The sequence below is a fragment of the Oncorhynchus clarkii genome, chromosome 25 (genome assembly GCF_045791955.1).
Source record: "Oncorhynchus clarkii lewisi isolate Uvic-CL-2024 chromosome 25, UVic_Ocla_1.0, whole genome shotgun sequence".
NCBI lineage: Eukaryota > Metazoa > Chordata > Actinopteri > Salmoniformes > Salmonidae > Oncorhynchus > Oncorhynchus clarkii.
This window is the reverse complement of record NC_092171.1, coordinates 14,484,467-14,498,827: the sequence shown is the minus strand read 5'-3', so window position 1 is coordinate 14,498,827 and position 14,361 is coordinate 14,484,467.

Here is a 14,361-nt window from a genome sequence, read left to right as displayed (position 1 = left end):
ACAGCGAAATGCTTACTTACAAACCCTTAACCAGCAATGCAGTTTTAAGAAAAATATGTGTTCAGTTAAAAAAATTGAGAAGTAAAAAATAAGAAATAAAAGTAAGAAATAACAATAGTGATGGGGTACCGGTACAGAGTCAATGTGTGGCGGCACCGGTTAGTCAAGGTAATTTAGGTAATATGTACATGTAGGTAGAGTTTTTAATTTGATTTTAACCTTTATTTAACTAGGCAAGTCAGTTAAAAACAAATTCTCATTTTCAGTGACGGGCTAGGAACAGTGGGTTAACTTCCTTGTTCAGTGGCAGAAGGGATTCGATCTTGCAATCTTTCGGTTACAAGTCCAACGCTCTAACCACTAGGCTACTTGCCGCCCCGGCAAGTGACTATTAGTGATGCGCCCCAGGTTATTGGTGAAATTTAAGTAGCCTAGTACACACACCAAAACTTTTCAAATCAAAAGGCTATTGCACAGAAAAACGTGGACAGTGCATCGCAAATTCTGAATAGCTGGACAGTAACATAATGATCATTGAGAACGAGACCAGAATGATTGTTAAGGCTAGATCCATAAATGTAGTAATTCAATAGGTAGCCTAGCCGACAAAACTAAAACAATCCATATTTCCTAATCAAAAGGCCTGATTTACATGACATCAATAACGCAGCCACATTCCGAGTCCCCGGAGCCGACACATTCTGAAATAAAAAGATGGTTTAGTATTTCACTTAAAAGCTCTGACGACGGCAAAGAGAACAAGAAACCCTTTTCATTGAGAACAGAAACAAGACTTCTGTTTTCAAAGATGTAGCCTACGATGCAATACTGGTGATCATTTCAAGGAGAACAAAAACTACTTAGCCTACATTTGAATACCACCGCAGAAGTTTTGCTATTCGCCATCTTCCCAATTAAGTAGCCTTGTTTTGTTGTTTGAAGAGAACTATAAGAGGACTATCACTCGCTGCCCACCTCTTCCAATGCATTGTGGAAAAGTGTGCATCGAATTCTACTAGACAAAGAACTGAAATGAGTATAACATCCTGGCATCTAAATCATAAATCATCTAAATCATACTTGATTTTTAAAAACAAACAAATAAGAATTATATTATATAAGAATTATCTGGCCATGTGTGAGAGAGAGAGAGATGCAGAGAGACACACACACAAAGAGAGAGAGACACACACAATGCGAGAGAGATACACACAGAGCGAGAGAGACACTGCGAGAGAGACACAGAGAGAGAGAGGCAGAGAGAGAGAGACACAGATAGATAGAGAGAGAGAGAGAGACACACAAAGAGAGAGACACCGAGCGAGGCACACACAATGCGAGAGAGATACACACAGAGTGAGAGAGACACAGCCAGAGAGAGAGAGAGACAGAGAGAGACAGAGAGAGAGAGAGAGAGACACAGATAGTGAGAGACACAGAAAGTGAGAGACACAAGACAACAGACGGTAGTATGGGTTACCGCAAAGTAGTATATGTTGCACCTCCATCACTCGGTCGAGTCATTGCCATTGTTATCAACAACGTTCCACAGACGCCGCAGCCACATCAATGTCCAAAAGTAGAACAGGAGCTAATGACTGTTTCGCCCAGTGATGTAGTCGAGTCACTAAACCTCGAGTCCGAATCTAGTCCCAAGTCCCCTGTGATCGAGTCCAAGTCCGAGTCACCAATGGTTGAGACACGTGTCCCTGTGGCTGAAATCCGAGTCTCAGTGCTCGAGTCCTGGTCCAAGTGCTCAAGTCTAAGTCACTGGGTCCACATTAACTCAAAGTTCTTTACCCAGTCAGATATAGCATAGTGGCAAGAGGAATTTAGTCAATAAATAGCTTGCTATCCCTTTTCCTTTCTTTCTGTGCCACCAAATGTTTGCACATAGGCTACTGGCAATGTACCAGGGCCACGTTCAGTTGAAAAACCTTCTTGAATGTTGCAGATAGAAATTCCACGAGTAGAGCCGACGTTATTCCTTATTCAACATGCCAAAGGCATGTTTGTTCTACATAGCATATTTCTATCTGAACTTGTCCTGCTGAATGTGCCCCAGGTAATGAGGTAACATGACTGAATAAGGTGTAGCCTAAACAAATGGTGAACGATCCGGTTCACAATTGGCCTAGTTTTAGAAGGGCCCACAATGTGCTTTATAAATGCAAAATGCGGCCCACCAAAACACAATAGAAAGAAAAAAAACAGCATGGTATTATGGGCAATGTCTTTTGAACGGTAGCCTAACAGCAAGAATCAAGCCAAAAGATGGAGACTTGGCTATTTTGGCTACAGAAAAACATAGCTAGATAGACTGTTTAACTATTAAACTCAATGCTGCTATTGTTTTTAATTTTGTAAATCCGCTTGTATTTCTTAACCAGGCAAAGGGTAGCTAACTAGAAGGCTGGTGGTGATTGGTTAGCTAAAGTGAAGCAAGAGAGTCGCCTGCACGATGTGTATAATCGGAGGCAGAGCTGGAGCAGCGCCTGTCTGCCCACACTCATCGCTTGCTCCCCCGCAGCACACCAACTGATGTAGGCTGTGTTTGACAGGTGTGACACGCCCTTCCCACAGAACTGCACTAAAAAATAGGTGTTTGACAAATATTTTAGTCAGTATTTTTCTTGACGAAGTTAACACTGTTGTAGATGTACCCTCTCAGCAGTCTCTGAGAGTCAAATTCCATCCCGAGAGAGCAGCTATGTGGGGAGTTTTCAAAATTCATAGCAGGGTAATCCTTTCTCCCCATGGGATGACTGGCCCTGACATTCCCCCTGCATCACCGCCGCTCGCCCTTAATCCGCACCCGTGCCCTCGTATCACAACTAAGGACAGGCTCTGTGGTTTTAATGGCTGTAGCATTGTCATTGTGTGTCTGTGGTTGATGTGGTCAGACAGGGAGAGTTAAAGGACCTTGAGTGCCTGTCTCTGTTTGCATGACAGACTGTTTCAGGGCCTGTGTTAGAGGGCAAAGGGAGAATTATGGTTTTACATTAAATGGGATGACAAAGGCTGTCTGAATGACAGAGGGAGAGACTCAATTGCGTTCGTGTGTTTGTGAGTGTCTTTCAAGCTTGAGTGTATATGTGATGCACACAGAGAGAGAGAGAAACTGAATGAAATGGTGAGCGCGAAAGAGAGAGATGCCTGTCCTTGTGCCTCCTCTCCGCTCCTCATGCATCATTACCTCTCGCCAGCAGGCTGCTCCCTGGGAGTCTGTGAGGAGAACTGTCCTCCTGCAGACGGGCCGGCCTCAGCACTGCCCTCCAGAAATTAATCAACACACAAACCCCATGAGCACCTCCAACGGACAGACTGGCCACCATGTCTACGCACGCGCCTGCAAATTAGACAGTCCACTTCACAGTGGAGGGGACGACATGAAAAAGTTTGATGGGGGACAACATGTTTCTTCCAAGCGAAGAGAGAGTGGACATTCACAGTAAAGTGAGTACACAGGCAAACATATTTTACCTCTTGTCAAATCCATATTCAAGACGAGATCAGATCTTCCTGAAGTGATTGATTACCAATGGTAGACTGTGTATGAATCAGCTTGTCTGTTTTAAACCTGTGACAGACTGCCAGGTGTGCCCTCACCCAGGAGACATGCCCAGGGTAACCGGGCAGAGTGCATGAATGCCAGTTTGGGTACAGAATGACTTGTCATTGACAGAGAGAACGTGAAGATCCCTGATGCCTGTTGGTGACATGTTCTGGCTGACTTCCCTCTCCGACTCGATCCCCAGGACTGTATTCACACTGACTGTATAAGTGACCTCGTGTCTCCGGGAGACGGACTCTCTGGCAGGAGATCAGAATATGAAATGATTATATTATTAAAGCTGTACCTTTGACATTGTCCTCTGGTAATGCGTTTGTTGCAGCTCGTTTTTCTAGCATTGATTTAAATGCATGCAGCTACTCTTTACAGTGACCTGAAACTGTATCCCCAGAAATCTTGTGGGAAAGACATTGGCTAACTCATGTTCAAGTTTAGAGTTTAGTTTGGAGAGATTATTAGTCACATGCACATGGTCACAGATGTAATTGTGGGCTCACACTGAAATTCTTAAGCTCTGAGCTCCAACAGTGCAGGTCAAAAGATGTGAATGGGACAATAATATAGATCTGTAACAATGATAAATGGGGCGGGGGGGGTAAAAAGCTATTGGCCAGTCTTTCAGTTTTTGCCATGATGCTCCTGTACTGCCAGCGTATGAGTGATGGAACCAGGGGGAGAACAGGTTGTGGCTTGGGTGGCTGAGGTCCCTGATGATCTTTTTGGCCTTCCTGGGTCACCTGATGCTGTAGGTGTCCTGGATGTCAGGCAGTGTGCACCAAATGGTGCATCCGGCTGAGCGTACCACCCTTTGTAGAGCCTTAAGGTCAGCAGCAGTGTAGTTACCGTATCAGGCTGTGATGCAACCTGACAATATGCTCTCGATGGTGCTACAGTAGAACACTATGAGGGCCCTAAGAGACGGGACACATTTCTTCCGCCTCCTGAGGTTGAAGAATCGCTGTCATACCTTCTTCACCACGGTGTCCTTGTTGATTTTCCCTTCCAGCTCCTCGGAGATGTGTATGCAAAGGAACTTGAAGTTTTTGACTGTCTCCACAGTGGCCCCGTTGATGAGGATAGGGGCGCGCTCAGCCTGGTTCCTCCTGAAGTCCACAATCAGCTCCTTTGTTTTGCTGACGTTGAGGGAGAGGTTGTTTACCTGACACCATGCCGTCAGAGTGACTATCTCCTCTCTGTAGGATGTCTCATCGTTGTTGGTAATCAGACCTACTACTGTCGTGTCGTCAGCGAACTTGATGATGGAGTTGGAACAGTGTGAGGCCACACAGTCGTGGGTAACCATACGGAAAAGTTATATATGGAAAAATACTGTATGTATGTTACTTATGTTTTAAATGGGTATATATGATGAAAACACACAGTGCATCTTCAGAAAGTATTCAGACACCTCAATGTTTTCCACATTTTGTTACGTTACAGCCTTATTCAAAAAATGATTAAATTGTTTTTTTCCCCCTCATCAATCTACCCACAATACCACGTGATGACAAAGCAAAAACTGTTTTTTCAACAACAAAAACCTGAAATATCACATTTACATAAGTATTCAGACCCTTTACTCAGTACTTTGTTGAAGCACCTTTGGCAGTGATTACAACCTTGAGTCTTATTGGGTATGACTCTATGCTAAGCTTGGCACACCTGTATTTGGGGAGTTTCTCTCATTCTTCTCTGCAGATCCTCTCAAGCTCTGTCAAGTTGGATGGGAGTGTTACTGCACAGATATTTTCAGGTCTTTTCAGGTTTGTTCGGGTTCAAGCCGGGCTCTGGTTAGGCCACTCAAGGACATTGAGAGAGACTTGTACCAAAGCTTTGTCTTGGCTGTGTGCTTAGGGTCCTTGTCCTGTTGGAAGTTGAAGCTTCACCCCAGTCTGAGGTGCTGAGCACCCTGGAGCAGGTTTGCATCAAGGATCTCTCTGTACTTTGGTCCGTTCAGCTTTGCCTCGATCCTGATTAGTCTACCAGTCTCTGCTGTTGAAAAACATCCCCACAGCATGATGCTGCCACCACCATGTTTCACCGTAGGGATGGTGCCAGGTTTCCTCCAGACGTGACGCTTGGCATTCAGGCCAAAGAGTTCAATCTTGGTTTCATCAGACCATCTTGTTTGTCATGGTCTGAGAGTCTTTAAGTGCCTTTTGGCAAACTCCAAGTGGGCTGTCATCTGCCTTTTACTGAGAAGTGTCTTCCGTCTGGCCACTCTACCATAAAGGCCTAATTGGTGGAGTGCTGCAGAGATGGTTGTCCTTTTAGAAGGTTCTCCCATCTCCACAGAGGAACTATATAGCCCTGTCAGAGTGACCATCGGGTTCTTGGTCACCTCCCTGAGCAAGGCCCTCTCCCCCAATTGCTCAGTTTGGCTGGGCGGCCAGCTCTAGGAAGAGTCTTGGTGGCTCCAAACGTATTCTATTTAAGAATGATGGGGGTCACTGTGTTCTTGTGGACCTTCAATGCTGCAGAAATATTTTGGTACCCTTCCCCAGATCTGTGCCTCGACACAATCCTGTCTCAGAGCTCTACGGACAATTCCTTCGACTTCATGGCTTGGGTTTTGCTCTGACATGAACTGTCAAATGTGGGACCTTATATAGACAGGTGTGTGCCTTTCCAAATCATGTCCAACCAATTGAATGTACCACAGGTGGACTCCAATTAAGTTGTAGGAACCTCTCAAGGATGATCAATGGAAACAGGATGCACCTGAGCTCAATTTCGAGTCTCGTAGCAAAGGGTCTGAATACTTATGTAAATAAGCTATTTCCGTTTTTTATTGTTAATACATTTGCAAAAATGTCTAAAAACCTGTTTTCACTTTGTCATTCTGAGGTATTGTGTGTAGATTGCTGAGGAAATTGTTTTATTTAATACATTTTAGAATAAGGCTGTAACACTATCATTACATTACACTATCACTACCATTACAAAATGTGGGAAAGTCAAGGGGTCTGAATACTTTCCAAAGGCACTGCATGGTAATACACTACATTACCAAAAGCATTCCAAAATCATGAGCATTAATATGGAGTTGGTCCCCCCTTTGCTGCTATAACAGCCTCCACTCCTCAGGGAAGACTTTCCACGCAATGTTAGAACATTGCTGCAGGGACTTTCTTCCATTAAGGCCTGGCTCGCAGTCAGCGTTCCAATTCATCCCAAAGGTGTTCGATAGGGTTGAGGTCAGGGCTCTGTGCAGGCCAGTCAAGTTCTTACACACCCGTCTCGACAAACCTTTCTGTATGGACCTCGCTTTGTGCATGGGGCCATTGTCATGCTGACACAGGAAAGGGCCTTCCCCAAACTGTTGCAGCATAATTGGAAGCACCGAATCGTACAGAGTGTCATTGTATGCTGTAGCCTTAAGATTTCCCTTCACTGGAACTAAAAGGCCCGAACCATGAAAAACATCCCCAGACCATTATTCCTCCTCCACCAAACTTTACACTTGGCTCTATGCATTGGGGAAGGTAGCGTTCTCCTGGCAGTCGGACTGACAGATGGTGAAGCATCAGTCATCGCGTTTCCACTGCTCCAGAGTCCAATGGCGGCGAGCTTTGCACCACTCCAGCCAACGCTTAGCATTGCGCATGGTGATCTTGGGCTTGTGTGCAGCTGCTCGGGCATGGAAACCCATTTCATGAAGTTGCTGATGAACAGTTATTGTGCTGACGTTGCTTCCAGAGGCAGTTTGGAACTCAGTAGTGAGCGTTGCAACCGAGGACAAACGATTTCTACACACTTAGGCACTCGGCGGTCCAGGAGCTTTCCTAGACGTTTCCACTTCACAATAACAGAGCTTACAGTGGACCGGTGCAGATCTAGCAGGGCATTGGATGAACTGACTTGTTGGAAAGGTGGCATCCTATGACGGTGCCACGTTGAAAGTCACTGAACTATTCAGTAAGGCCATTCTACTGCTTATGTTTGTCTATGGAGATTGCATGGCGGTGTGCTCAATTTTATACACCTATCAGCAATGGGTGTGTCTAAAATAGCTGAATCCACTAATCTGAAGGGGTGTCCACATACTCTTCTATATAGTGTATATGTATCCACACATATTGGTATATATATATGTTGAAATATACAAGAATTGGCTGTATTCAAATGTTTATTCCTTTTACACAGAGTACAAACCATTATGAACCTGCTCTTTCCATGACATAGACTGACCAGGGGAATCCAGGTGAAAGCTATGATCCCTTATTGATGTAACTTTTTAAATTCCACTTTAATCAGTGTAGATGAAGGGGAGGAGAAGGATTTTTGAGAGAATTGAGACATGGATTTTGTGTGTGTTGCTTTCAAAGGCTGAATGGGCATGACAAAAGATTGAAGTGCCTCTGAATGAGGTATGGTAGTAGGTGCCAGGTGAACCGGTTTGAGTGTGTCAAGAACTGCAACGCTGCTGTTTTTTTTAAACACTTAACAGTTTCCCGTGTGTATTAGCAATGGGCCACCACCCAAAGGACATCCAGCCAGCTTGACAACTGTGGAGAGCATTGGAGTTAACATTGGCCAGTATCCCTGTGGAACGCTTTCGACACCTTGTAGAGTCCATGCTCTGATGAAATTAAGCTGTTCTGAGGGCAGTTCAGCCATTTGACTGTTTTCAGCAGTTCCCATAGATGAACCCATGAATCTCATTTTTATGTCTCTGCCTGCAGTTTGGAGATTATTGAAGTTAGCATAGCACAATTGCTGGAAGTCTCCCGGTATAGTAGCCAGCAGATCGCAACGTTGTATCTGTCTCAATGGCGCTGCCCATGCGCTCACAGCCGCCATAGCGAGACAGATACAACACTGCGATCTCTATGCGACAGAGAATGAGATAGAATGGATAGAATCTTGTTTCTTATGATTATCAGTTAAATTAACGATTTATAAAATATTGAAAATACTATGAAAAGCTTTGTAATACTATAAATGACCAACCACCGAGCTTTGGAGTACTTAGAAGGTGTCTGTAATGGCTGTTGGAAGGAGAGGACCAAGACGCAGGGTGGTACGTGTTCATGATTTTTATTAAACTGAACACTGAAATTACAAAAAAGAACACCAAGAACGACCAAAAACCGAAACAGTTCTGTCTGGTGCAGACACAAAAACAGAAAACTACCCACAAAACACAGGTGGGAAAAGGCTACCTAAGTATGGTTCTCAATCAGAGACAACGATAGACAGCTGCCTCTGATTGAGAACCACACCCGGCCAAACACACAGAAATAGAAAACATAGAACACAAAACATAGAATGCCCACCCCAACTCACGCCCTGACCAAACCCAAAATAGAGGATCTCTAAGGTCAGGGCGTAACAGTGAAGTGTACTTCGGCTGATGTAAAAAAATGTGATTGATTAATTGATTGATCTCGTTCCCTGTTTTTGAGAGGAGCAGGCTACTGTGGGAGACTTCCAGTAATTGCACTAAATTAACGACATGCTAACTTCAATCGTCTCTAAACACGCATGCAAAGACAACCTACATCTCTAAACACGAATGCAAAGACAACCTACATCTCTAAACACGCATGCAAAGACAACCTACATCTCTAAACACTCATGCAAAGACAACCTAAATCTCTAAACACGCATGCAAAGACAACCTACATCTCTAAACACGCATGCAAAGACAACCTACATCTCTAAACACGCATGCAAAGACAACCTACATCTCTAAACACGCATGCAAAGACAACCTAAATCTCTAAACACGCATGCAAAGACAACCTACATCTCTAAATACGCATGCAAAGACAACCTACATCTCTAAACTGTCACGCCCTGACCATAGTTTACTTTGTATTTTCTATGTTTTGATTGGTCAGGGTGTGATCTGAGTGGGTATTCTATGTTTCATGTCTGGTTTGTCTATTTCTATGTTCAGCCTGATATGGTTCTCAGTCAGAGGCAGGTGTTCGTCATTGTCTCTGATTGGGAACCATATTTAGGTAGCCTGGGTTTCACTGTGTGTTTGTGGGTGATTGTTCCTGTCTATGTGTTTTCACCAGATAGGCTGTTTAGGTTTTCGTTACGTTCATTACGTTCTTTATTTTGTAGTATTTGTATTGATTCGTGTTTTACATTTGTTCATTAAAACATGGATCGCAATCTACACGCTGCATTTTGGTCCGACTCTCCTTCGCATCAAGAAAACCGTTACAGAATCACCCACCACAAAAGGACCAAGCAGCGTGTCAACAGGCAGGAGCAGCGCGAGGAGAAGCGCAATAAGGATTTCTGGACATGGGAGGAAATCCTCGACGGGAGAGGACCCTGGGCTAAACCAGGGGAGTGTAGCCGCACTAAGGTGCAGCGGGAGAAGAAACAACAGGAACAGCCCAAGGAGGAGTACAGTATGGAGTATACTACTTGGGAGGAGATCGACAGGTGGGCGGCCGACCCAGGGAGAGTGCCGGAGCCCGCCTGGGATTCGCTGGAGCAGTGCGAGGAAGGTTACCGTAGAATGGAGGCGGTGAAAGCAGAGAGGCGCTGGTATGAGAAGGCAGCACGGCGACGCGGATGGAAGCCTGAGAGGCAGCCCCAAAAATTTCTTGGGGGGGGGCTAACAGGGAGTATGGCTATGCCAGGTAGGAGACCTGAGCAGACTCCCTGTGCTTACCGGGGGGCTAGAGAGACCGGACAGGCACCGTGTTATGCAGTGGTGCGCACGGTGTCTCCAGTGCGGGTGCATAGCCCGGTGCGGTATATTCCAGCTCCGCGTGTCTGCCGGGCTAGATTGAGCGTCGAGCCTAATGCCATGAAGCCGGCTCTACGCAGCTGGTCCCCAGTGCGTCTCCTTGGGCCGGCTTACATGGCACCAGCCTTGCGCTCGGTGTCTCCGGTTCGCCTGCATAGTCCAGTGCGGGCTATTCCACCTCGCCGCACTGGCAGGGCGACCGTGAGCATTCAACCAGGTAAGGTTGGGCAGGCTCGGTGCTCAAGAGCTCCAGTGCGCCTGCACGGTCCGGTTTTTCCAGTACCACCTCCACACCCCAGCCCTCCGGTAGCAGCTCCCCGCACCAGGCTTCCTGTGCGTGTCCTCGGCCCAGTACCACCAGTGCCAGCACCACGCATCAGGCCTACAGTGCGCCTCGCCTGTCCAGCGCTGTCGGAGCCTTCCTCCTCTCCAGCGCTGTCGGAGTCTCCCGCCTGTTCAGAACTGCCAGTTAGCATAGAGCTGCCAGTTAGCATAGAGCTGCCAGTTAGCTTAGAGCTGCCAGTTAGCAAGGAGCTGCCAGTCTGCAAGGAGCTGCCAGTCTGCAAGGAGCTGCCAGTCTGCATGGAGCTGCCAGTCTGCATAGAGCTGCCAGTCTGCATGAAGCTGCCAGTCTGCAAGGAGCCGCCAGAGCTGCCTGTCTGCAGGATGCCGCCAGAGCTGCCAGTCTGCAAGGAGCCGCCAGAGCTGCCAGTCTGCAAGGAGCCGCCAGAGCTGCCAGTCTGCATGGAGCAGCCAGGGCCGCCAGTCAGCATGGAGCAGCCAGGGCCGCCAGTCAGCATGGAGCAGCCAGGGCCGCCAGTCAGCATGGAGCAGCCAGGGCCGCCAGTCAGCATGGAGCAGCCAGGGCCGCCAGTCAGCATGGAGCAGCCAGTCAGCATGGAGCAGCCAGTCAGCATGGAGCAGCCAGAGCAGCCAGTCAGCATGGAGCAGCCAGAGCTGCCAGTCAGCATGGAGCAGCCAGTCAGCATGGAGCAGCCAGAGCTGCCAGTCAGCATGGAGCAGCCAGTCAGCATGGAGCAGCCAGAGCTACCAGTCATCATGGAGCAGCCAGTCAGCATGGAGCAGCCAGAGCTGCCAGTCGACCAGACTCTTCCAGAGCTGCCAGTCGACCAGACTCTTCCAGAGCTGCCAGTCGACCAGACTCTTCCAGAGCTGCCAGTCGACCAGACTCTTCCAGAGCTGCCAGTCGACCAGACTCTTCCAGAGCTGCCAGTCGACCAGACTCTTCCAGATCTGCCAGTCGTCCAGACTCTTCCAGATCTGCCAGTCGTCCAGACTCTTCCAGATCTGCCAGTCGTCCAGACTCTTCCAGATCTGCCAGTCGTCCAGACTCTTCCAGATCTGCCAGTCGTCCAGACTCTTCCAGATCTGCCAGTCGACCAGACTCTTCCAGATCTGCCAGTCGTCCAGACTCTTCCAGATCTGCCAGTCGTCCAGACTCTCTCAGATCTGCCAGTCGACCAGATTCTCCCAGATCCGCCAGTCGACCAGATTCTCCCAGATCCGCCAGTCGACCAGATTCTTCCAGATCTGCTAGTCGACCAGGATCTGCTGAAACCGCCAGCCAGCCAGGTTCTGGTAGTTTCTACTACCTGCCTGGGCTTCCTCTCAGTGCTGAGCTTCCTCTCAGTGCTGAGCTTCCTCTCAGTGCTGAGCTACCCATCTGTCCCGAGTTACCTCTGTCCCGAGCTGTCCCTCTGTCCCATGTTATCATTGTGGTGGGTAACCTATTTAGGGACGTTTAGGAGGGGGATTAAAACTGTCATGGAGTGGGGTCCACGTCCAGCGCCAGAGCCGCCACCGCGGACAGAAGCCCACCCAGACCCTCCCCTATAGGTTCAGGTTTTGCGGCCGGAGTCCGCACCTTGGGGGGGGGGTACTGTCACGCCCTGACCATAGTTTACTTTGTATTTTCTATGTTTTGATTGGTCAGGGTGTGATCTGAGTGGGTATTCTATGTTTCATGTCTGGTTTGTCTATTTCTATGTTCAGCCTGATATGGTTCTCAGTCAGAGGCAGGTGTTCGTCATTGTCTCTGATTGGGAACCATATTTAGGTAGCCTGGGTTTCACTGTGTGTTTGTGGGTGATTGTTCCTGTCTATGTGTTTTCACCAGATAGGCTGTTTAGGTTTTCGTTACGTTCATTACGTTCTTTATTTTGTAGTATTTGTATTGATTCGTGTTTTACATTTGTTCATTAAAACATGGATCGCAATCTACACGCTGCATTTTGGTCCGACTCTCCTTCGCATCAAGAAAACCGTTACAGAATCACCCACCACAAAAGGACCAAGCAGCGTGTCAACAGGCAGGAGCAGCGCGAGGAGAAGCGCAATAAGGATTTCTGGACATGGGAGGAAATCCTCGACGGGAGAGGACCCTGGGCTAAACCAGGGGAGTGTAGCCGCACTAAGGTGCAGCGGGAGAAGAAACAACAGGAACAGCCCAAGGAGGAGTACAGTATGGAGTATACTACTTGGGAGGAGATCGACAGGTGGGCGGCCGACCCAGGGAGAGTGCCGGAGCCCGCCTGGGATTCGCTGGAGCAGTGCGAGGAAGGTTACCGTAGAATGGAGGCGGTGAAAGCAGAGAGGCGCTGGTATGAGAAGGCAGCACGGCGACGCGGATGGAAGCCTGAGAGGCAGCCCCAAAAATTTCTTGGGGGGGGGCTAACAGGGAGTATGGCTATGCCAGGTAGGAGACCTGAGCAGACTCCCTGTGCTTACCGGGGGGCTAGAGAGACCGGACAGGCACCGTGTTATGCAGTGGTGCGCACGGTGTCTCCAGTGCGGGTGCATAGCCCGGTGCGGTATATTCCAGCTCCGCGTGTCTGCCGGGCTAGATTGAGCGTCGAGCCTAATGCCATGAAGCCGGCTCTACGCAGCTGGTCCCCAGTGCGTCTCCTTGGGCCGGCTTACATGGCACCAGCCTTGCGCTCGGTGTCTCCGGTTCGCCTGCATAGTCCAGTGCGGGCTATTCCACCTCGCCGCACTGGCAGGGCGACCGTGAGCATTCAACCAGGTAAGGTTGGGCAGGCTCGGTGCTCAAGAGCTCCAGTGCGCCTGCACGGTCCGGTTTTTCCAGTACCACCTCCACACCCCAGCCCTCCGGTAGCAGCTCCCCGCACCAGGCTTCCTGTGCGTGTCCTCGGCCCAGTACCACCAGTGCCAGCACCACGCATCAGGCCTACAGTGCGCCTCGCCTGTCCAGCGCTGTCGGAGCCTTCCTCCTCTCCAGCGCTGTCGGAGTCTCCCGCCTGTTCAGAACTGCCAGTTAGCATAGAGCTGCCAGTTAGCATAGAGCTGCCAGTTAGCTTAGAGCTGCCAGTTAGCAAGGAGCTGCCAGTCTGCAAGGAGCTGCCAGTCTGCAAGGAGCTGCCAGTCTGCATGGAGCTGCCAGTCTGCATAGAGCTGCCAGTCTGCATGAAGCTGCCAGTCTGCAAGGAGCCGCCAGAGCTGCCTGTCTGCAGGATGCCGCCAGAGCTGCCAGTCTGCAAGGAGCCGCCAGAGCTGCCAGTCTGCAAGGAGCCGCCAGAGCTGCCAGTCTGCATGGAGCAGCCAGGGCCGCCAGTCAGCATGGAGCAGCCAGGGCCGCCAGTCAGCATGGAGCAGCCAGGGCCGCCAGTCAGCATGGAGCAGCCAGGGCCGCCAGTCAGCATGGAGCAGCCAGGGCCGCCAGTCAGCATGGAGCAGCCAGTCAGCATGGAGCAGCCAGTCAGCATGGAGCAGCCAGAGCAGCCAGTCAGCATGGAGCAGCCAGAGCTGCCAGTCAGCATGGAGCAGCCAGTCAGCATGGAGCAGCCAGAGCTGCCAGTCAGCATGGAGCAGCCAGTCAGCATGGAGCAGCCAGAGCTACCAGTCATCATGGAGCAGCCAGTCAGCATGGAGCAGCCAGAGCTGCCAGTCGACCAGACTCTTCCAGAGCTGCCAGTCGACCAGACTCTTCCAGAGCTGCCAGTCGACCAGACTCTTCCAGAGCTGCCAGTCGACCAGACTCTTCCAGAGCTGCCAGTCGACCAGACTCTTCCAGAGCTGCCAGTCGACCAGA